The 25,975-nt window shown below is 41.8% G+C and overlaps 1 protein-coding gene across 2 annotated transcripts in view; it reads right to left on the minus strand.

Annotated features, from left to right (window-relative positions):
• The window catches only part of RBPMS (RNA binding protein, mRNA processing factor), a 302,866-nt gene that overhangs the window by 133,500 nt on the left and 143,391 nt on the right, over positions 1–25,975 (minus strand). The gene's annotated exons all lie outside the window — the stretch shown is intronic.

Raw genomic sequence — 25,975 nt, forward strand, 5'->3', positions numbered from 1 at the left:
CATCTTCAGGATCATCCAATCAATGGACCCATCAATGATTTATAATCTTGTCTGTTTGGGGTAGTTAGATGAGATAGTTATCGAATGAACAAACATTTTGCTGACTGTAATCTCAGGTGGATGGCCAGTTTAAAGGGAATCTGTCAGCAGGTTTTTGCTACCTCATCTGAGAGCAGCATGATGTATGAAAAGAGACCCTAATTCCAATAATGTATCACTTAGTTTACTGGGTGCAGCAGTTGTGACAGAGTTTTAGATGAAAAAAAAATAATACCAGGCACTCCAATGGCATGAAAAATTAAATTATATTATTATTATTACAACTTCATATTCAGTTCGACGTTTCGGTCATAAACTAGACCTTCTTCCAGAACTAGCTATGAGGCCATAGGGATAATAGTAAAGAATAACTGTATGTAAAGAGTCAAAGGACCTAATGCATGGTATGGAAAATCTATAAGAGTTATCCAATATGAATAGAACGTCAAGTATGATGTGTACGTAATATGGTGAATAGTAGAAAGGTGATCCACATAAAGTAAGGGCGGCTTTGCACGTTGCAACATCGCACGTGCGATGTTGGTGGGGTCAAATCGAAAGTGACGCACATCCAGCGTCACTTTCGACATCGTTGTGTGTAAATTCTAGATGATACGATTAACGAGCGCAAAAGCGTTGTTATCGTATCATCGGTGCAGGCTCTGACTTTTCCATAATTATGCTGCCGCGACAGGTACTATGCTGTTCCTCGTTCCTGCGGCAGCACACATCGCTGAGTGTTACACCGCAGGAGCGAGGAACTTCACCTTACCTGCCCCCGGCGGCTCTACGGAAGGAAGGAGGTGGGCGGGATGTTTACATCCTGCTCATCTCCGCCGCTATTGGCCGCCTGCCGTGTGACGTTGCTATGACGCCGCACGACCCGCCCCCTTAGGAAGGAGGCGGGTCGCCGGCCAGAGCGACGGTCGCAGGGCAGGTGAGTGCATGTGAAGCTGGCGTAGTGATAATTTTCGCTACGCCAGCTATCACAAGATATCGTACCTGCGACGGGGGCGGGGACTATCGCGTGCGACATCGCAGCATCGGCTTGCGATGTCGCAACGTGCAAAGCCCACCTAACTTCTTTAGCAGACATTATTAGAACAAGATATCAATAACGCTGCGGTGGATACTGCATTTCTTTTTCTTTCTTTTTGGTGTCAACAACCAGCTATATATACTACTGCCTTCTCTTATCAGCAGTGGATTCCACACAGATTTGATCTGTCACTCTTTGCAATTTCCCTAGTTCCATTATCAATACTTCATACAGAAGATACTTTATGTGGATCCCTTTTCTACTATTCACCATATTAGGTACACATCATACTTGACGTTCTATTCATATTGGATAATTCTTATAGATTTTCCATACCAATGCATTAGGTCCTTTGCCTCTGTACATACAGTTATTCTTTACTATTATCCCTATGGCCTCATAGCTAGTTCTGAAAGAAGGTCTAGTTTATGACCGAAACGTCGAACTGAATATGAAGTTGTAATAAAAATAAAATAATTTAATTTTTCATACCACTGGAGTGCCTGGTATTAATTTTTGCACAACGGACTTGAAACCTACCTGAGCACCCTAACTTTTACAGAAGTGCCGTGACATTTTGTTAGAGTTTTAGGTGAAGCATTTAGCAGAGCTCAGATAGAAAACCCTGCCCACACCATAGCTTCCTGTGTACATTGTCTATTGACTGTGAGCTACTTATCAGAGGAGAGGCGTGTCTGATCTAGGAGTCTCATGAGCTGCAATCCAGGCAGTAATAATCAGCTGGTGATAAAACCTTCATTGTAAGTAAGCAACAGCATACAGCTTGATAAGTGACACATCGCTGAATGCAGTGTATTAAGTGCTACATCATGCAGTCCTCAGAATACATAGAAAAAAACTGCTGACAGATTCCCATTAAGGATATCAATCCTTGAGCTCACCTTCCACACTCAAAGCTCAGAATAAAGATAGATTTTAAGTGGTTTCTGAGTTTATGAAGTTACAGGTGCAGTACGGTGGCTCAGTAGTTAGCACTGCTGCGTTGTAGCACTGGGATTCTAGTTTCAAAAAACACAAAGAAAAATATATGCAAGGAGTTTGTATGTTTTCCCTGTGTTTGTGTGACTTTTCTCCAGGTTCTCCACTTTTCACCCACAAGCCAAAGACATACTGATAGGGACTTTGGATTGTGAGCAGAAATGGGAAAAGTAATGATGATGTCGGCAAAACACTATAGAAGATGATGGTGAAATACACGTAAAATATACAGTATGTGTCTGAAGGCAGGCCAGATAATGCCACTTAATCTCAGAAGCAAGTTTTTTTCATTATCTTGCCTAGTACTGTGTAGCACCTTTGTTTTGATGTTGCCAGTGTAGGATTGAAAATGACAGCAGTTTTCATGATTCCTTTATATCCATTTATAGAAGCCTTCATGCCTTCAAGGTCTAGTTACTGACTACACAATCTGCTGCCCATCGTGTAAAACAACAAACACTGTATATGTCATGTTTTATTTCACCTAGCAAAAAAAGAAGCAAAGAACAATATCAATATTGTCATCTTTGTATCATGCTGCCTGCATATAGGGTAGCATTGTGGTCCACAACAAATAAAAAAAACTCCAAAAACAAAACAACTTACATATAAGGGAATATATTACTAATTGAAACTGAATACTTAAGTTTTTATCTGATCGTTGAGTTTAATCTTGTTTTTGTATGTGTGTATGCAGGGTTGCCAACTTGGTGCTGATTTCTTTAAATAGTTCCAACTTCCCAGACATCTTCCAGGACTAAAGGGGGCTTTACACGCAATGTTATCGCTAACAAGATGTCGTTGGGGTCACGGAATTCGTGACGCACATCCGGCCTCGTTAGCGACGTTGTTGCGTATGAAACGTACGAGTGACCGCTAACGATCAAAATTGCTCACCTAATCGTTGATCGTTGACACGTCGTTCATTTCCCAAATGTCCTTGCTTGTGCAGGACGCAGGTTGTTGGTCGTTCCTGAGGCAGCACACATCGCTATGTGTGACAACCAGGAACGTCGAACAACACCATACCTGCGTCCTCCGGCAACGAGGTGGGTGTGACTTTCATGCGGCTCTTCTCCGCCCCTCCGCTTCTATTGGACGCCTGCCGTTTGACGTCGCTGTGTCGCCACACGAACCGCACCCTTAGAAAAGAGGTTGTTCGCCGGCCACAGCGACGTCGCTAGGAAGGTAAGTCCGTGTGACGGGGCCTAGCGATATTGTGCGCCATGGGCATAACAAAATCTTGTTAATAATCGCAATGTTTTCAGCTAGTCATTGGTGCCATAAATGTCACAATAGAAAAAAACACAACTAAAAGAAAACAAAAGAAACCTAGAAAAAAAAATAAAACCAATGGTATTGATAGGATTAATATGAAGATTTTTTTTTTGCTTTCACTTTCACTGAATTTCATTAAATTTAAAACAGAGTACTTCCAGATTCATTGGAACAGCACCAATTTAGAGGAACAGTATTTTTTTTATTCTTTACCCCTCCATCCCAAAGTTATGCCCCCAAGTTATAATGGTGCAAATTTTCTCTTCAACCAACTGGGCGTGTACAAAACAACTTATCTGATGTGGGCCAATCAAAACATGGCCACTCACACAGATAATCTTTGTGGTATACGCATAATTGGTTTACGAAACACCTTTTTTTTACTGGTTGTCATAACTTTGAAATACAAAGGCACAGAAGAAAAATAAACTGTTCCAGGATTGATGGCGCAGCACTAATTAATCAATTAGTTTGCTTCTGAAACCCTGACCGCTAAGTTATTAGCACCAGTGGAAATAGTATCTCACCACCCAAAAGCTGCATCAGGAAAAATGTAGCATAATATATTGGTAATTCTAAGAAACAGTCATTGAGATAATGCAGTGACCGACTGTGAGCAACTGGGTCTGCCAGGGTGGAAGTCTGTCCTATCGCCCTACTTAGCCAGATGGATAGTGGACAAGGAACTTTTTAAATAATTTGCTATTCTACAGAGGAACTACCATTTTAGATGTATTGTATCATTAAAGAAGCCCTTGCACAAATTTTTCCACCTCAAATATACGTATATGTGCATGTACTGATAATATATTCACCTACTGCTGCGATCTCCAGGATTCAGCTCCATTCTGCTCCTTTTGACAGGGACATCACCGCTTTTCAGACTGTCTGTTTATACGGCGTCATACAAGGGGCTGGTGACAAGTCTTTGGCTTTGTAATTTTTTTTGCTTCTATGGTAACGAAAGTTACATCACATGAAAGCCTTGTGTCTAATATATGTTTTCAAAATTTTGTGTTTGTTGCTTATGGCAACAGTGTGCTACGCATGCGGGAAAACAATGGCGTCTAATGCGATATTCACAGCAACTGAGAGCAGAGGAGTGACAAAATTCTTGTTTCTACAAGGAAAGTCCGCAAAGGATATTCATGGTAATATGTTGCAGACATTGGGGGATCAATGCCCTTCATATTCCTCAGGTAAGAACTGGGTTGCCAAATTTAAAATGGACCACTTAAGCACCAATGATTTGGAACGTCCTGGACGACTGAGAGTGGTTGTTGTTCCGGAGATAATCGATGCTGTGTACGACCTCATACTGGAGACTTGACGAATTTCAGCTAAAGAAATAGCAGACATCATGGGGATTTTCTGTGAACGTGTTGTGTCATTATCCATGACATTTGAACATGAGGAAGGTATCTGCAAAGTGGATCCCCAAATGTTTGACAACAGATCAGAGAAGCATGTGAGTGAAAACTTCCTGGTCCATTTGTCAGCGTTTCTGGACTAATAAGGACTTCCTGGATCAACTGGTCACTATGGATGAGAACTGCATTTATTTGTATGACCCTGAAAACAAGTAACAGTCAAAAGAGGGAAGGCACAGTGGTTCTCCTCATCCAAAGAAGGTCAGGGTGCAAAAATCAGCCACTAAGATGATCCATTATGGTTCTGCTTTTAACTTTATCTAGGAGGCCGCATGGCACATGAAATACAGAATATAGAGTAGGACCCCCCTATTGAGATTTGCCGTGACGTTGGCAGGGGTGGCTCAAAGAATTGATCAATTATTTGCTAAAAATCTCATTTATATTACAGTACAGTTGGAATAAATCTGTGAATTTGCACTTTTTATATGATGCATGCCATTTTCAGATCGTGCTGGCTCCCCTCTCTCTCGTCCAAAGAAGGTCAGGGTGCAAAAATCAGCCACTAAGATGATGGCGTCTGTGTTCTGGGATAAGGAGGGAGTGCTGCTAGTGGACTACCTTCAAAAGGGTTCCATTTCCCAATGCACTGAACTTTGGACCGATTGAAAGCAGCTCTGAAAGCCAAAAGGCACGGCAAGCTGTCCAAAGGAATCTGGTTTCTGCAAGTCAACTCCTCCACTCACACTGCATAAGCAACCATGGCCAAACTGGCAGAGCTGGGCTTCCAGCTGGTTGACCACCTACCTTATTCACCAGATCTAGGTCCCTCCGACTATCATCTCCTTCTAAAACTGAAGGAACACCTCAAGGGTACGGTACCAAATTTAACACCATTTCTGATGCCATGGCTGCTACAGATGCCTGGTTTGAGGCACAACTGAAATCCTTCTTTTTGCTAGGCTTACAGAACTTGGAATACCGATGAAGAAGTGTATTGACATCAGTGGAGAGTATGTGGAATAAATGTAAAGTTTCATCCCATATCATTTGTTTCTGGGTAAAGCCAAAAAGTTATCAGCAGCCCCTCGTCATAATTTGTCGTAGGCTTTCATGGTAAAAAGAGAGGTCTAGCTCACACAGAGTGAGCTGGAGAGTCTGAAGAGTGCTGACATCACTCAGAAGAAGAGGAGCAGAATAGTGCTAGATACCAGAGACATCAGGCTCACACAGAGTGAGCTGAAGAATCTGAAGAGCGGTGATGTCATTAAAAAAAAGAGCAGAATGGTACTAGATACCAGATAAGATGACAGTAGCTTAGTATATTACACACTGACAGTACATTACATGCACAGGAATAGGTGGGGGGGCACATACAGCTCAGGAGGGGTGCCCCATACAGCTATGGGGGGGGTAACATACAACTCAGGTTCGGAAGGGGGGGCATTCAGCACAGGAAGGCATATGCTGTGCTGGGGGACGCTGGCTGGCGCTGCGGCTTCTCTTCATCTGTGGGACGGGAGCACACCGCATGCTAGCTCCGCCCACAGATGGCGTTAAATGCACGTGTACACAGTGTTCAGCAGTGAACACTGGGTGCAAGTATGAGTTTAAAGGTCTGACAGCCAGGAAAGTGCAGCTGCCGACCCAAGCACAGTGGTCTCTGGAACTCGGCATGTGGGCCGCAGAACTGATGACTGTGAGTGGGTCCCTCCTCAGCTGTCCAGGGCCCCCGCACTTGCCCGGGTGCTAACGCCAGCCTTAATTTAGGGTGAAAAAAAAGTTCATGGTTATATATAAAGAGAATGTATGGTTTAAGTGATTCACCACTAGAAAACCGGTGCATGTGTTCGCTTTCAAGGTTATCTTTCTACAATCAGCAATATTTTTCTATTTTCTATTTATTTTCCCAGAAAAGCATAAGAGAATTTTTTTTTCTACTCTAAATGAGTACACTATGAAAAAAACCCCTCTCAATACTTCGCAAGCTGCAGAGCTGTGGCTCCGGACACACAATTTGCTAATAGAGATAATAAATGTAATAGGTTTCATATTTCTGTCAAATGTTTCTCTAGTGTTAATTATGATAGACAAAGTGTACATGGACCACACCATAACGAACACAATGAACATTAGATTTTCTGTTTTCTTGGAAATCTTTTAACATCTAACAATTAACAAACCACTTAAATAAGTAGTTCCCAGAGTTCTGGAGGATGTGTGGGAACAACTTAATGAAGTAATAAGGAAATTGTGTAACGGCTATAAAGGCTTCAGGCATTAGCTATCATAGAAGCCCTTATACGGGATGATTTAAAGGCAAGCTCATGGCAAACTCGCTGTATAGACATACTATATAAGTACCGACAAAAGTAAAGTCGTTCCCAAACTACGCATTTATATCCCATATGCATTTTTCTAAAACAATATGTTCCACAGTACTGTACAGATTGCAATTATTTACATCAGTCCCTACCACAATACAATCCAATTCCCTTACATTCATCCATGGCAGACAAAGAAATCCAGTTCACCCATAGGTAGAAATGTTTCTGGAGTATAGATGTAAATTAATGTACCTGAAGAAACCTATGTGAAGACACAATCTTAACACTAGAAGTCCCAGAAATTTTGAGCTCCCCCTGAAGTCCCGAAAGAGGGTCAAATGACTGATGATGAACTGAATAGAACTAACTAGAAACAAAATGGCTAAAGTCAATGGAAAACAACAACCTCCTGTGGTGCAACAGTAATGGCCTGAATTACAGAAGAAAAGACGGTGATTATAGGATGTTAGCTAAAATCCTTCAGGTCATTCGACCCGTCTCTGGGTTCCAAAAGGTAGAAATGTTAAATGACCCTTCTCTGGGACTTCTAGTGTTAACGCATGTGTTGAACCTGGTCACATTGAAAGCAAGGAACCTAGCGCTGCAAGGCACCAGTGACAGCCTTGAACCAACATGTTCTCATGCATGAAAAATAGTGGCGTCCTACCATCTGACACCCTAAGATTGGTCTCATACATTCAGCGTTCAAGGTCTAAGTGCAGGCGACATTGACCAGCCCACACTTTTGGGTCAGGAGACCGATGGCTGGTCTGGACATTGTAGTTCAGATGGTAAACCAACATAATAGAGATAAAAAACAGTTATCTAACCAACCCATGGTAATTTGTGGTGGGACTGAAAAAGTTTGGTGCTGTATGTGATAAAGCTACTCAATACCATTCTATACAGTGGTCTGGCAAGTGTCATATTGTCCAGTAGCCTAATGTCACTTCAGGAGCTTGTAATGACCAAATCAATTCCCTTCTTTCCTCCACCATTTTACACATTGCATCAGCAAGAGGAGGATCACAAACTTCAAACTTGGGAAACTTATCCTTAATATCTTGCAGCTGTCACCTAGATATAACACAGCCAATTAGAAGCCACCATCATAGCCTGTATAAAAGAAGGAAGAAAGGGAGCAGCCATTGTGTGGCGAATGTGGATAGTGAGAGGAAGTCAAACTCCAAGCTTAGCCATAGAGATAGAAGTAGAAACTCAGAAAACGCCTAAGAAATAGGTAGAGGTAGTGTTTGATAGCATAACAGGGAAGATTAGTGTTTGTGGAAAGAGAATCATTGCATCCACGTTTTCTCAGGGCAAATGGATTCTCAAATCAAATTTTCTGGCTTATTGAGCTCTGGATCCACAAGATCTTAGCTGAAAAGCTTTAAAGGGAATCTGTCAGGGGATTTGATAGTACAATACATCTTTCAATAGGGTTTAAGGAGACCTTTCAGGATCAGTAAGTTTTATTGATCTACCTTATTCTGTTATCTTGCTCTAAGCTCCTAGAATATGTAAATACAATTTGTATATTCACTGATTTCCCCCACCTCCCAGTGCATTCACTATCACAACTGAGAGGTGGGAGTATGGGTGGGGCAGCAGTGAAAATTCAGTTCAGATTTAGGCTATGTGCGCACGTTGCGTACAGTCACTGCAGAAATTTCTGCAGCGATCTGAACAGCACACGTGCGCTTCAAATCGCTGCAGAAAATGTCCGTAGTGAAAAAAAAAAAAGCCGATTCCATGCGCTCTGCCTGCAGCTCCTGCCATAGACAGAGCAGGAGCTGCCGGCAAAGCGCACGGAAGAAGTGACATGTCACTTCTTAGAACGCGCGCTTCGGGCAGCAGCCGAAGCGCTGCGCTCTAAGACGCCACGTGCGCACGGCTCCTGCATAATCTTCATAGATTATGCAGGGGACGCAGGACGCATGCAGTTACGCTGCGCTACAAAGCGCAGCGTAACTGCATGTAATTACGCAGCGTGCGCACATAGCCTTACTTTCACTGACAGATGGGAGGGGGGGAGCAGTGCATCTGCAGTTTGTAATACACTTGATGGGTTGCTACATCACACTGAATTCTATGGAGCTTAAGGCAAGATAATAGGATATCGCAGAGCAGTAAAACTTACAAATCCTGAATGGTCTCATTAAGGGGTACTTCACACACAGGGAGATCGCTACTGAGATCGCTGCTGAGTCACGTTTTTTGTGACCTCATTAGCGATCTCGCTGTGTGTGACACTGAGCAGCGATCTGGCCCCTGCTGTGAGATCGCTGCTCGTTACACACAGTGCTGGTTCGTTTTTTTATTGTTGCTCTCCCGCTGATAAGCACACATCGCTGTGTGTGACAGCGAGAGAGCAACAATCCTGAATGTGAAGGGAGCAGGAGCCGGCGTCTGGCAGCCTGCGGTAAGCTGTAACCAAGGTAAACATCGGGTAACCAAGGTGGTTACCCGATATTTACCTTCGTTACCAGCCTCCGCAGCTCTCACGCTGCCAGTGCCGGCTCCTGCTCCCTGCACACGCTAAGTTAAGCAGTGTGAGCTGGTAACTAAGGTAAACATCGGGTAACCATACCCGATGTTTACCTTAGTTACCAGTGTCCGCAGCTTCCAGACGCCGGCTCCGTGCAAGCGCAGCGTCGCTTGCACGTCGCTGATGGCTGGGGGCTGGTCACTGGTGAGATCTGCCTGTTTGACAGTTCACCAGCGACCATGTAGCGATGCAGCAGCGATCCTGACCAGGCCAGATCGCTGGTCGGATCGCTGCTGCATCGCTAAAGTGTGAAGGTACCCTAAGAAACATTTAAAGATAACATTAGTAATGTGCTAGAAAATCAACTGACAGATTCCCTTTTAAGTCCTTTAAATTGAAAGGTGGCTGTTCATAGATCACACTGGATCAGAATAAGATATGGTAAAATTGTAGGCAAAGTCAAAATTTTAAGCTCTGTTGTATTCCACAAAACATTCCTTAATTTCTGCATTGTGGCATGGTAGGTTATCCTGCTGACAGAGGTCACGGCCATTAGCTAATACCGCAGCTATGAAAGGTAAATCTGGTCAGAAACCATGTTTAGTAACGTGGTAAGTGTCCATTTGCTCTTCCTTGTACAAGTTTTGCTAGGTAGTAACCATTGCATACGAGAACACCTTAATATGCCATATTCCCACTTAGGGTAAATAATGTCTGCATATCAGAATTTGGCCCACGTCAAAATAATTGAGATCTTTATGGTCACTTATTATTCCTGTTTTCAATACATGAGCTTATCAGAAAACTCATAAAAGAGTGCACACAATAATAAATATATGTGCTTGTTGTCTAACAGCAAAATAAACCTTGTTTCGCTTAGCAACCCTTCAGCTTGCATTTCTTAAAATGCTGAAGAAAATGAAGGCCGAGCTGTTATTGGTTGCTATGAGCAACAAGGTCTGTTTTCTGTTATTGATTAAAATGCCTACCTCCAGACTCTTAATGAAATGTGCGTGTTCCTTTAGAATCGCTACCTGTACAAAGCCATACTATTGTGTAAAGTGAAGCGAACAGCATATTGTATTCATTTTCCATCATTTTTAATAAACGTACGCTTTTAGTGACAGGAGACACAGGATGGCTACCTTTCTAAGCTGCTCCGACCATTGGTTGTGCGCCACAATAATGAAAAGCAGAAGGGAATATGATCCATAAAGCTGGGGATATCAGAGCAGCGCTTACACAGATGGCCGCCTCGGAGCAGGCCATGAAGGGGGCTGTTGTGGAGAATTAAAGCGTTATTGCGCTAACATCTTTAAAAGCTCAAGTTAAATGAGCTCATTTGTTTGGCAGAGTTCACCATAGCTATCAGGCAAAAGCAACATTCTTCTATCATCTTTACACAGCACAGCTCCGTATTTGGAGGGCTATATCCCACTTCATCTGCTCATATCCTCTGGCGTTATTACAGAGTAGTATTTCAGAATAGGTCCAGAGGAACAGACTACATTACATTCACCCCAAAGTTAGGATTGATGTGATTTCTTTCTCGCCATTGCGACTCCATCCAAAATGTTACCATGATAAGATTTAGAGAGAACTGGTAGCTTATTCTTAGGTCGTATCTCTGGAGCTGCCTTAAGCCTGCTTTACATGTTATGATTCTGCATACGATATCGTATGCGATCGTAACCGCCCCCATTGTATGTGCGGCACGTTCAATTTTGTTGAATGTGCCGCACAAACGATTAACCCCCGTCACATGTACTTACCCGTCCATACAACCTCGATGTGGGCGGCGAACGTCCAGTTCCTGGAGTGGGAGGGACGTTCGGCGTCACATCGACGTCACGTGGCGGCCGGCCAATAGAAGCGGAGGGGAGGAGATGAGCGGGACGTAAACATCCCACCCACCTCCTTCCTTCCGCATTGCTGGCCGGGAGCTGCGGGACGCAGGTAAGATCTGTTCATCGTTCCCGGGGTGTCACACATTGCGATCTGTGCTACCCCGGGTACGATGAACAACCTGACGTTCAATTCATGAGGAATGAACGACGTGCGTGCGATGAACGTTTTACCGTTCATTCGCAATCGCACGTAGCTGTTACACACTACAATGTACCTTACGATGCCGGATGTGCATCACTTACAACGTGACCCCACCGACACATCGTAAGATAAATTGTAGTGTGTAAAGCGGGCTTTATAAGCACTGATCTGGCAAAACATGAGAAATACTTCTTTCCTGTAGGTTCATCTTTTAAATTATTATTATTATTTTTCTTACAAGCAAGTTCAGTCCCAGTCTGCATAGTAAAGCATACCATGTATCTTATAGGAAAGCATTCATGGTAGCTGATTTACATCAAATTAATATAAGTAAAGGAAATCTGTCACTAGATTCAAACCTCAGGCAGAGAGTTATGTTTTACATAGTTTGAGATGTTGACCGGGGTCCACAGAGAGAGACGAGACTAGTCCAATGCAGCCACTGGCTGGCTTCTTCCTGCTCCACCCTACTCCAGGTGATTGACAGGTCTCTCGCTATGTACACACACCGGAGTGACCTGTCAATCACTTGGAGCGGGGTGGTGAGATGCCAGCTTTTCATACCGTTTTCTCTGAAACATTGCTGCATTTTGGAGTAAGACATAACTAGCTGCAATCGTGCTCAGGTTGTGATTCATGCTGCCCATGATTTAGGCAGCATGAATCTAGTGACTGGATGCCATTAAGAACAACAATTCTAAAACAGAAAAAAAAATTGGCAAAAATTGTCCCCTTGGTGTCTCTATTGACAGTGGCGGAAAAATGGGGGCCCTATGATTGGAATTGGAAAAATGCAAAAACCAATCTGCTACAATGCCACTTGTAATAAATTCAGGAGAAGGAACCAGGTGTCTTGCCACGCTATCACCACAACCAAGATGTAACTTAATTATTCCATGTCTTTATTCGTTATGCACAAGTCAACGCGTTTCGGAGATCACAGTTTCCTTCAGGACATCAGGACAATAGGCAAGTACATAAATAATCTATCTCCTTGCCTGTTGTCCTGAAGAAGGAGACTGCGATCTCTGAAACGCGTTGACCTGTGCATAACGAATAAAGACATGGAATAATTAAGTTACATCTTGGTTGTGGTGATAGCGTGGCAAGACACCTGGTTCCTTCTCCTGAATTTATTACAAGTGGCATTGTAGCAGATTGGGGAAAGGGACTGTGCACCAAAAATTGCACCAAAATTGTGGCACATGTTTCTGGCGCAAAGTAAAGTAAGACAGTCCAAAAATATGCCAGCATGAATAACTATGAGTGTATAATCTGCACTAATACGTTATAATGGCAGCTGCAAAGTGACTGGGATGACTAATTATAGAGGCAGGCCCCCGTTGGCTTCTTGCTTCCCTGCTCTCCTAGATTAATGGGTATCAGCCTTTGTTGATCTCTGATTTATGATACCCCTGGTTCAAATAAATCAACAAATGGGTTGTTGCTAAAAGTTTTTCAGGCTCTCATTGATAAGCATTGGATGACGGACCTAAGGATAGGTCATCAATATGATAACCTGCAAAAAATTTTTTTAATTATGATGGGAGATCTGAATTATATTGTTTATAAACCTGTGGATACATTTCAAAGATTTAGCAAAAAAACCCAATGTTTATGCCCGTTATGTACTTAACTGTTATCACGAATAGATTGTATTAAAAAATAAAAGTCCACAGCACCTTGGTTAAAAAACGTATGTGCCTGTCACAATCAGCACCTCAGGAGCGCACGTCCAAGATCAAGGAATCACTTGAAATAACATACCAATAGTAAGGATGACAGCATTCCTCCAGGTGAAAAAACATGCAATTCTTTATTCCATCAGTTGTGTAACAGCAACGTTTCGACCTGGTGGTCTGCTTGACAAAGACCACCAGGTCGAAACGTTGCTATTACACAACTGATGGAATAAAGAATTGCATGTTTTTTCACCTGGAGGAACGCTGTCATCCTTAATATTGAATAGTTTGCACCAGTCTCAGATCTCTAGCGTTGTCCCATAAAAAGATATAATAAAATATTTTACAAAAATGGGAGGGGTGTACTCACTTTTGTGATATACTGTACATCTTAACCAACAAAATAGAAGATGTAGACAACTGGGATGGAAAATGTTAAGTGCTAAACATACAACATATTTTGGTGACGGTTCGCTATACATACTATAGAAGGTTTATGATATCAATCACTCATCTGCATGCCATGACATTTGCATTACTGAATTAAGGCACCGAAGTTATATGCATGTGACTAACAGTTGACACCAGGCACCTGGTCATGCACTTGGCACTGCGGCCACACAAAAAATTGCATCACTATAATCAACCATTCATGTTTTGTTTTGTTTTAGTTTATTAGTTACTAGTTTTAAGAATGAAAAAACTGGGCACATTTCAGTTTCAGGTTAATAGTGTTTAGCTTGACAAACACTAGCCTTGCTCTGTGCTTGCCCACCAATACCCTATGTGCACAATTATTAGGAGAGTATTTTCACCAGATCAGAAGTGGGTTAAGACCGGGCCAAAAAATATCTTTAGACAGATTTATCGAAGGTTTTATGGACTGATGAGATGAGAGTGATTCTTGCAGTGAGGTCTAAGACACACGGCATGAAAACATCACATTCCACTCGGACCAATATTAGCCTATGTGCCAGCACCCATGATCGATTGTTTTCTCAGCCCTAATTGGACTGAAAAAATAGTGGCAGCATGCTGCGGGTGCAATGCGAGACTCTTTCTCTCGCACCCATTCAAGTCTATGGGGTGAGAGAAAAATCTCACTGCACTCGCGGTACAGCGGTATACTGCGAGTGCAGAGTAAGAATGGCAATAGCCGGTTACTGAGGAGAGAGGGAGATAAATCCCTCCCTCTCCTCAACAGCACTAGCCCTTCCCCCCAGCACTGGCCCTCCCCTCCTCAGAGCTGGCGCACCCCCCGGACCTGTTCTCCGATCGCATGATTGGACCTCAGTCGCAATGACACTCGCATGACACTAGGCTCCCGCTGTGCTGCCAGCGTGAGCAGAGTGTCATGTGAGGAACGCAGTAGTCCCCGTGTGGCTCCGGCCTGAGCTGGAGGAAAAAAAAAAAAAAAAAAAAAAAAATCGCAATCTTGGGTTTTATCCAAGAAAGATGATTCAAATAATGTTGGAAATCCTCACCTTGGCAGGTTGTGCGAGTCACAACCAACTGGAAATGACCAAAATGATGGCTGCAGCAGCCCCACGAATGTAAGAGAAGAATTGGTATGACTGCTGCTCTGCCGTAGTCAGAGAGACATCCTGGATGCCTCTCTGACTACAGCAGTGCGGCAATCATACCCATTCTTCTTCTCCTGGTGTTTGATGACAGTGATTCTTGGCAGACCAAATCAATGGGTCCTTGGTTGGATCAGATGCCAGTTAGGTCAAGGTGGGTTCTGTTATGGGCTAGTATGTTTAAAAATTAACTAGTTGGCTCTGTTTTGTGTTGATTATGGGCTCAAAATCCATTCAGAAACCTACTGCCAGTTTTTAGAAGAGACTTTCTTCAAGCAATGGTACAGGAAAAGTCTGCACCTCTCAAGAAAAACATAATTTTTATACAGGACACAGATCCATTTCAATACACCATTTCTTGGCCAGACAGTAAAGGCCTGAACCCCTTCACCCCCTTGCGATTTTCAGTTTTCATGTTTTTCCTTTGCTTCTTCCAAGAGCCATAATGTTTTTATTTTTTCGTCAAATTAGCTATATGAGGACTTGTTTTTGGAGGGACGAGTTGTATTTTTGAATGACATCATTATTTGCCAGATAGTGTAGTGAAAAACATGAAAAATAATAAAGTGCAGTGGAATTGCAAAAAAATGCAATTCCACAATGTTTTTATATTTTATGTACTATGCTCACTATATGGTAAAACTGACCTGAGAATATGATTCCCGGGGTCCATACAAATACGTAGATACCAAACATGTATAGGTTTTCTTTTTTGTTTGTTTTTTAAGTGCTGAAAAAACAATCCAAAAATTTGTCTTGTCAAAAAAAAAGAATTTTAGCTTTTGTTGCCATTTTCCGAAACTCGTAACGTTTTTTTTCTGTGGGATATGGGTGTGTGAGACAGCTTATTCATTAAGTCCTCAGCTGACATTTTTATTGATACAATTTTGGGTAGATGTTCTGATTGCCTTTCATTGCAATGTTTTGGTGACTCGAAAAATGTAATTCTGGTATTTTGCTTATTTTTTCTCCTTCATTACTCAGTTTATCAATCAGATTAATTTATTTTATATATCGGATATTTCAGAACACAACGATACCAAATGTGTTTTTTTTTTAGTTTTATTTTTAATAGGGAAAAAGGGGGTGAGTTGAACTTATGTTTTTTTATATTCTTTTCATATTTATTACTTTTTTTTTTACTTTTTACAGTATTTAATAGTCACAGTAAGGGGACTTGAAGCTGCATTATCTGATCACCTGTGCTATACAGAGCAGTGCACCAATACTGCTCTGTATAGAAAAATACACGATCTCCTATGAACGCCAGCTCACAGCCAACATTCACATGAGGATCGCGATGATAGGCACAATGGTCATCAGCTGACCCCTGGCTATCAAGACAACCTATTGGCACACCATGATCACATGATGGGGGCACCGATGGACAGCGTTAGTGCCGCGCTTCCCATCATTGCGTGTTAAATGCCCCGGTCAATGATGGACAGCGCCACTTAATTGGTTAACAGTCACAGATGGATCTCAGATCCATCCACAACTGTTACAGGCACTTCATGGCTGATTAAATTAGCTGTCAAGTCTGGAGACAGATGCGGGATCAGCGTGTGAGCCAGCATCAATTGCACAGACATGGCCGATGACGTACATTTACGTCATCAGTCATGAATGGGTTGAAAATTAAAGCATAATGACATGACCCCTTTCTTACCTGACTAAATCCTTTTGAGAACTTCTGGGCCCTTCTTAGGGCTCATGCGCACATTGCGTACTTATATGCATTTACGCTGCGTATTGCACCACAGCGTAAATGCATGCATCCTGCGTCCCCTGCACAATCTATGAAGATTGTGCATGACACGTGCGCATGATGCTTTTATGAACGCAGCGATTTGGGTGCTAAAGTTTTGACCCAAATCCGTGCGTTCATAACATGAACATGTCAATTATTTCTGCATTCTGGATGCAGCTCCCACTCTGTCTATGGTGGGGGCAGCAGCCAGAGCGCATGAAATCGGCTTTTTTTTAACAAAAATACTGCATCCATTATTCAGTGTTTCTGCAGCTATTTGAAGTGCACATGTGCTGTCAAATCGCTGCAGAATATTCAGCAGTTACGTGCGCATGAGCCCTTAAATGATTGATTTATGGTGGAAGAAAACAGTCGCCTCTCTGATCAACGTCTGGAAGGCTGCGTTGATGCTGTCCAACAGATTATGAAACTGACAGAGTCTATAGATGGTAGTCTTAAGGCCGCTTTACACACTGCAATCTCGGTATCGTTAGCGCTAGTGTGCGTACCCGCCCCCGTCGGTTGTGCGTCACGGGCAAATCGCTGCCCGTGGCGCACAGCCACACAACATCGCTGGAACCCGTCACACGTACTTACCTGCCTAGCGACGTCGCTGTTGCCAGCAAACTGCTTCCTTTCTAAGGGGGCGGTTCGGTCGACATCACAGCGACGTTACTAAGCGGGTGCCCAATCGAAGCGGAGGGGCGGAGATGAGCGGGACGAACATCCCGCCCACCTCCTTCCTTCCTCATTGCGGGTGGCCACAGGTAAGGAGATGTTCCTCGTTCATGCGGTGTCACACATTGCGATGTGTGCTGCCGCAGGAACGACGAACAACATCATACCTGCAGCAGCAACGATATTTGGGAATGGAGCAACGATAAGGTGAGTGTTTTTGCTCGTTAGTGGTCGCTCGTACGTTTCACACGCAACGACATCGCTAACGAGGCCGGATGTGCGTCATGAATTCCGTGACCCCAACAACATCGCTTTAGCGTGTAAAGCAGCCTTTAGCTGTGTTATTGAAAAGAAGGGAGGCTATATTGGTCACTAGTATTTTTTTTTTTTTAAATGTCAGAAATGTCTTTTTGTACATTGAGTTGTTTATTTTTATATGTTAAAGTGAGAATAATTACCAAATATCTGAGATGGGAACATTTATATTTTCCATTTAGTCGCCCAATAATTCTGCTCACATAGATATTCTCCTAAGAAAGACAAAACCTCACTTCTACTTTCTTAAGTACTCCAGTTTCAGGTGTATACACCTTTAGGAATGAATGACAGTACGGTAATTTTTCAATAATAAAATAAATTAAAAATATAAATTGCCTAATAACTGTGCACACTGTTTGGTACAATTCCAAGTGGTTATTGTGAATGTTTTTCTCCATGCTAATCATTTTTTACACTTCCTCAGTCTTCATTCAAACGTCAGTGATTATTCTCATATGCAAAGGTGTTATATTTTTATTTATTTTTTATCAGAGTAAGTTTACCTCTCAAATCAAACAGTCCATGAAAAACAGCATTTTTTTCACTACGAGGTTTGAACAGGTGATTTTGATCTAAAAATTAGGGCAAGATCAGACATATCTGTGCGATTTTGTGTGGACCACTCGCTCCGCAAGGAAACACAGACATGTGAATTTGCTCCATGAGCCATAATAGTGAAAAACATGGATAGAATTTGTATTCACAGAACTGAATGAGGCAGAAATAGGGTGAACACAATACATTTTGCAGCTTTAGGATTAAAACATTTCATACTAGGGGGAAAATGAAGGAAACATTGTAATAACTTGATATGACTCTGTAGTCTGGGTCTATACATGAAACTTTCACCTGGCAGCCCTAAATTTGTTAAGCTGATCAGGCAGATGTCAGCAAAGTGGACATATTTAGTTACAATTAAATCCCTCATTTTCTCTATGTGGATTATTTGAGTTAATCAAGCGCAGCCTTTAATGCATATTAATTTCACATAGTGGCTGCATTATTCTAGAATAGGCCTAGATGTCAGTTCTATATCTACAGGAAATCTATAGTAGGTACAGAAAGTATTCAGACCCCTTTACATTTTTCACTTTGTTTCATTGTAGCCATTTGGTAAATTCAGAAAAGTTCATTTCTTTTCTCATTAATGTACACTCTGCTCCCCATCCCCCTTCTTGACAGAAAAAAAACAGAAATGTAGAAATTTTTTCAAATTTATTAAATAAGAAAAACTGAAAAATAATCACCTGGTCATAAGTATTCAGACCCTTTGCTCAGACACTCATATTTAAGTCACATGCTGTCCATTTCCTTGTGATCCTCCTTGAGATGGTTCTACTCCTTCATTGGAGTTCAGCTGTGTTTAATTAAACTGATAGGACTTGATTTGGAAAGGCACACGCCTGTCTATATAAGACCTCACAGCTCACAGTGCATGTCAGACCAAATGAGAATCATGAGGTCAAAGGAACTGCCCAAGAAGCTCAGAGACAGAATTGTGGCAAGGCACAGATCTGGCCAAGGTTACAAAATAATTTCTGCAGTACTCAAGGTTCCTAAGAGCACAGTGGCCTCCATAGTCCTTAAATGGAAAATATTTGGGACCACCAGAACTCTTCCTAGACCTGGCCATCCAGCCAAACTGAGCAATCATGGGAGAAGAGCCTTGGTGAGAGAGGTAAAGAAGAAATCCAAGATCACTGTGGCTGAGCTCCAGAGATGCAGTAGGGAGATGGGAAAAAGTTCCACAAAGGAGGATCCCAAGATCCAGATGTGAATAACTTGTTGCGTCATTCTCAATAAGACTCATGGCTGTACTAGCTCAAAAGGGTGCTTCTGCTCAATACTGAGCAAAAGGTGTGAATACTTATGACCATGTGATATTTCAGTTTTTCTTGTTTAATAAATTTGAAAAAAATTCTATATATCATTTTTGTTTTTTCCTGACAAGATGGGGTGCAGAGTGTACATTAATGAGAAAAAAAAAAAACTTTTTTGAATTTACCAAATGGCTGCAATGAAACAAAGTGAAAAACTTAAAGGGGTCTGAATACTTTCCGTACCCACTGTACAAAGGATTCAGACCTCTGAGCTTTACATTTCTACCTGATTTTCTGTTTTTCTAGATAAAAAAAAGGTTCCTAATTGCTTCTCATCTAAAATATTTGTGCACCATTCCATGGCATGTCTAATAGCTCCAATCAGAATGGCGCGTCACATATAATAAGGCTACTTGATGAACAAATGAACATTGGAGGAGTCAGACTTAGAAAAACTCCTTAAAAACATAAAAGCCTTGAATTTAGGCCACACAGCTAGTTTTCCAGCACAAAAGCATCTTCGAGTGTATGCGACGCAACAAGAGCGTGTGCCATAGTTGAAATTGGTAGAATACTTCAGATTGCCCATCACTCAGCAAGTAAGCGGAAGAAATAATAAGGCTGTATCTTTTAGGGATCTCGTATGCAAGGGTAGGTTTACTCTCAGGCTTTTCCTAGAAACAACCGTAATTAGTTCAGAAACTCAGCTGTGCGGTACATTTAAGTGTAGTAGTGACAGATAAATTTGGAATCTGTAACAACATATCAACAATTTGGAAGCTGCTATTGATAGAATGATGAGCTTATAAAATAAGGTTTGGTGTATGCAGAAGAATCCAGAGATTTGATTGTTATATGCGGATATGCGTTTTAGGTTCTTAGTGCACATTTTGATCAAACTGTGTGAGTCCATCTTTCTTAAAGTGTTGACCCAAGACTTAAAGGCACTCTATCACCAGGTTTTTGCCACTTAATCTGAGTGCAGCATGACAAAGAAAAGAGACCCTGATTCCAGCGGTGTGTCACTTACTGGGGGATGCCTAGTGTAGCTTTTATAAAATCATTGTTTAATTAGCAGGAGATTACTATTAGAGGACTAATTGTCGTGCAGCCATGTAGTCTAGCAGATGCATGAGTTCCTTATATCCCTGCTCTATATTTAAATGACTGCTAGTAGGGTTGAGCCAGTATCGAAATATTCAAGTTCGTGATATTCGCAACAAGAAATTTGTAATACACACGTATTCGCTCTGAATAGTGAGTATAATGCATGCCAATGGGATACGTGAGTAATTTGCTGCTGCAGTCCAGCAGAAAATTACTCGCATTTCCCACTGACTTGCATTGTACTCGCTACTCGGAATGAATATGCGTGTGTTACAAGTACTTGTTACAAATGTCGCGAACTTAAATATTTCGATACTGGCTCAACTCTGACAGCTAGATCTGCAGCAGAGAAAACATTGACAGCAAACAGCTCAGTAAGTGACACATCGTAGGAATCAGGGTCTCTGTCTTTATATTATGCTGCTCTCAACTGAGTTAACAAAAACCTGGTAACAAATTCCCTTTAAAACCAGTCTCCTCTTTTGGGTTTGAGTCTCTGAAAACAAGTCCAGAATTGAGAACAAGTTTTATTATGGTTTCCTTGTATTATGATATCTAGTGGCAGCAGTAGTGCTGCAAAAGGAGTCTATATTAGAGTACTTTCACACTTGCGTTCAGCGGAGTCCGTCACTGTGGAGAATAGCGCAGTCCGTTAACGCACTGCGCTATTCTTCATAGACTTGTATGGACGACGCACTGTAACGCAAGTGTCAGCGTTGCATCCGCTGGACGAAGCAGTGTCGTTATTTTGACGCTGCGTCAGGCGGAAGAAACGCAGCATGTAACGTTTTTTTGAGCAGCGATCAGCTGTTCGTTCACAATAGTCTGCTGCCGGTAAAACTGTAAAGAAGAACAAAAAAAAATTAAAAAAAAGCTTCTGTTGTTTTGTATGATCCGTTGTGCCACTATATGCAACGCATCCATTGCATCCGTCACACAACGCAATGCTACAGAAGCCATCCAACGCAAGTGTGAAACTAGCCTTAAATGTTCATTATACCTTTCTGGAATAATCTTTGTCCACAAGCAAGCGTCCCTGTTGATGGGAAGGACTATTTCACCATTGTGGCCCTGTTTTTAAATATATCATCATCACTGCTGTAAGGCTATGTGCCCACGTAGTGTATTTTCATGCAGTTACGCTGCGTTCTGCACCGCAGCGTAACTACATGCGTTCTGCGTCCCTGCGTCCCCATCTATGAAGATTGTGCCTAATCCATACCCACAATATATATATAGATATAAAGTGTGTGCATCTTTATGCATGTGTCTGTATATAAAATATATATATATATATATATATATATATATATATATATATATATATATATACACATATACACACACACACACATACACATATATAGGTATGTGAGTGTGTGTATGTATATATGTGTCTGTTCATGTATGTGTGTGTATTTATGTGTCTGGATAATTATGCATTAGTCTGTGCATGTGTATCTATGTGTGTGTGTGTGTGTGTGTGTGTATGTGTATGTGTATGTGTATGTGTATGTGTGTGTGTGTGTGTGTGTGTGTGTGTGTGTGTGTGTGTGTGTGTGTGTGTGTGTGTATGAATGAGTCTGTGCATGTATGTACGCAAGTATGAATATGTGTGTATATACGGTACGTGTCTGCATATTTATGTGTGTACAGTATGTTTGGTATGTAAATGTTTGTATGTGTGATAGGGTGTGGGGGGTGAATACCCTATTGTGGTACAGTTTCTGCTTGGTGACCAGAGAGAATAATTCTTCAAGTACTATTGCAAGATACATAAAAATATATATTATTTTAGAGTTTATTAATTTCATATTGTCTCACTACATTAATTTTTTTCACAAAATAACTTGCTTCTTATTCACACATGTAGCGATCACGTCATGTGGATTTGACCTCAGCATTGTCCCCATTTCCCTCCTTGTTGTATTAGAATAAACATTGGACTGCATCCTCCAAGTATTTTGCCATAAACAGAAATGTGCTGTAAAAGGTTCCCAGGAAAGAAGAGGCTCCTTATCTGCACTGCAGCCTCCAGATTTCAATATTTGCCATCAGATAAAGTTCAGAAGTATATGACAAGCTCAAAGAGTTTTAATGAAATAAAAGGAGTCATAGGATGAAATGGATCATTGGGACACTTATGGTAATGACAGCCCAATTGTACCGAAACCAAGTTGCCATTTCTTACTGTAAATGCATTTACAGGCATTTCCCTAGGATTCAAAGAAATATCAATGAAAGTAGGGATACAATTTAAAGCACAATTCTACCCCATTCCTGCCACACTTTTGCAACTCTAACTTCAGGTTCAGACGAGTATATGAAAAACTGTCTGATTTTCATACAGAAAAACAAACAAAAAAAATACGATTTTCTTCTCTGTCATTCATATGTCCATTTTGTGCATACGTATAGCATCAGATTTTATACATCAACAGTGTAAAATGTACATGATCAAAAACAGGTTACAATCCGAAATTTTTTATATGAGATTTGATTTTTATTTTTTTTTTGCACCCCTATAGACAAATAAATGAGCCTCATCTGAAATCTGGAAGATTACCGCATGATGCGATTTTCTTCTCACACTTGATGTATGTTTAAATAACTTAACTGAGCAGCGATCGTATAGGTGTCTCCGTTCTCCGGTACCGACGCCTCCTCTTTCGGCCATCTTTGTCATCTTTCTTTTGAAGTTGGCATACATGACGCGTCCTACATCATGCACACTAGCCGGCATGGAGGTCCTGCACAGACGCACTACAATACTTTGATCTACCCTGCTTAGGGCAGATGAAAGTGCACCTGCGCGGGACCTCAATACCGGCTAGTGTGCATGATGTAGGACGCGTCATGCATGCCAACTTCAAAAGAAGGATGACAAAGATGGCCGAAAGAGGAGGCGCCGGTACCAGAGAATGGAGACACCCATCCAACCAGTCTGCACCGCACAACCCCTTAAGTGAGTATTATAAAGTGATTTTTACGTTCTACACAGCGGCCTGGGTTCTTATATACAACATGTCAGAATGCTGTATGTAAGACCCTACTGGTGGTTGCTGCAGCTTATAGTAACCAAATCTGGTGACAGGTTCCCTTTAATAACATTGGGTGTGTGCTGTCTGTGTGCAATCCAATTCAATAAGTGCAGCATACATATGTATAATATGCTTAGCTGAATGAGACCTAAGGCACAATTCTACAAGTAAAAAAAAAGTCACTAAAGGTTTTTTGCAATCATTGCCGACTATCATGGCAGCATCAGGATCTGGGGAAATTCAAGATTCTTGCTCTCGTCCGTTTAACTTCTCTGATGTCTGATCAGCAGACAGCGAGTGGCGACTCTCAGACCTGTAGCTCCTAGGTAGGGTAGCAAAACTCAATCTCTGTTGGACTGCTTGGTAATCTCATATAGTCAGATACTATGGGATAGCCAGTTGCATTCATTCACTTCATCTATATCAGGGGTGGGCAATTAATTTTCCCATGGGGCCGCATGAGAAATTGGGATGGTTTTAGAGGGCCGGACTAATATATTTAACTCGGTTCTACATTATATATATATATATATATATATATATATATATATATATATATATATATATTACACACAAACACGCATATATACTGTGCGTGTATAATATATATACACATACACACAATGTATACATACACACACAATCCCCATATACTACATCACTACACCCACCACATACTACACCTGTAATATACATCAGTATACTCTACACCTGTAATAAACTACACCTCTATATACTATACCACTATATATTACATCACTACACCCCTATATACACCTGTAATATGCTACATCACTATATACTACACCTGTAATAAACTGCAGCACATCACTATATACTACACCTGTGATAACCTACATCACTACACCCCTATATACTACACTTGTATTATACTACATCACTACACCCCTATATACTACACTTGTATTATACTACATCACTACACCCCTATATACTACACTTGTATTATACTACACTCCTATATACTACACCTGTATTATACTACACCACTACACCCCTATAAACACCTGTATTATACTACACCACTACACCTGTAATATACTACACCACTACACCCCATATACACCTGTAATATACTACACCACTACACCCTTATATACACCTGTAATATACTACACCCCTATATACACCTGTATTATACTACACCCCTATATACACCTGTATAATACAGGTGTATATAGGGATGTAGTGGTGTAGTATAATACAGGTGTATATAGGGGTGTAGTATAATACAGGTGTATATAGGGGTGTAGTATAATACAGGTGTATATAGGGGTGTAGTGGTGTAGTATAATACAGGTGTATATAGGGGTGTAGTATAATACAGGTGTATATAGGGGTGTAGTATATTACAGGTGTATATAGGGGTGTAGTGGTGTAGTATAATACAGGTGTATATAGGGGTGTAGTATAATACAGGTGTATATAGGGGTGTAGTGGTGTAGTATAATACAGGTGTATATAGGGGTGTAGTATTATACTACACTCCTATATACACCTGTATTATACTACACCACTACACACCTATAAAACTACACCACTACACCCCCCCATATACCACACCTGTAAAACTACATTCCCATATACTAAACCACTACACCCCAAATATTTGTCAAAAGTTACCCCTCTCCCCCAGCCCCCCGCCTGCCCGCCCCCATTGTCCCCGCAGGTTACTAGTAACCACTCACCTCTCTTCTTATCGTTCCCGTCCTCAGACACCTCCGTACGAGCCCCCCGCTGAGCTGCTTCTCCTTCACATGGCCAGGCTGCGCCGACGCTGTATTCCTAGGAGCCCCCGCCGCTGCCTCTCTCCATACGGCCCCCGCCTCTGCAGCTTCTCCTGCCGGGCGGGAACTTTTCAAATGACACACGCGCGCCGTACTGACGATATCAGGGCGCGCGTGTGTCACAGAGAAAAGTGTCGGGCAAGGAACAGAGGAGAGATTCCTGCGTTCCGCTGCCTACACTGTGCGGAGCTTCAGGATCTGTCCTCTGTTTCCTGCCCGACACGCAGCGTGTGATGAGGGTCAGGGATGGCTCCAGGTTTTTGTGGGCCCCGGGCGGAAGAGTCCCAGTGAGCCCCATCAACACGCAGACACACATACGTACACATACATATTTAAAGACAAACTCACAAAAATACATATAGAACGGACACATCTATACAGCCATATACACTGACATACATAGATACACATTATACATGCCTACAGACACACAGCTCTGCTGCATACATACAGACACACATAGCTCTGCTACAGACACACATAGCTCTGCTACATACATACATAGCTCTGCTACATACATACATAGCTCTGCTACATACATACACACATAGCTCTGCTACATACATACACACATAGCTCTGCTACATACACACATAGCTCTG

Source organism: Anomaloglossus baeobatrachus, chromosome 1 (assembly GCF_048569485.1).
Source record: "Anomaloglossus baeobatrachus isolate aAnoBae1 chromosome 1, aAnoBae1.hap1, whole genome shotgun sequence".
Classification (NCBI taxonomy): Eukaryota; Metazoa; Chordata; class Amphibia; order Anura; family Aromobatidae; genus Anomaloglossus; species Anomaloglossus baeobatrachus.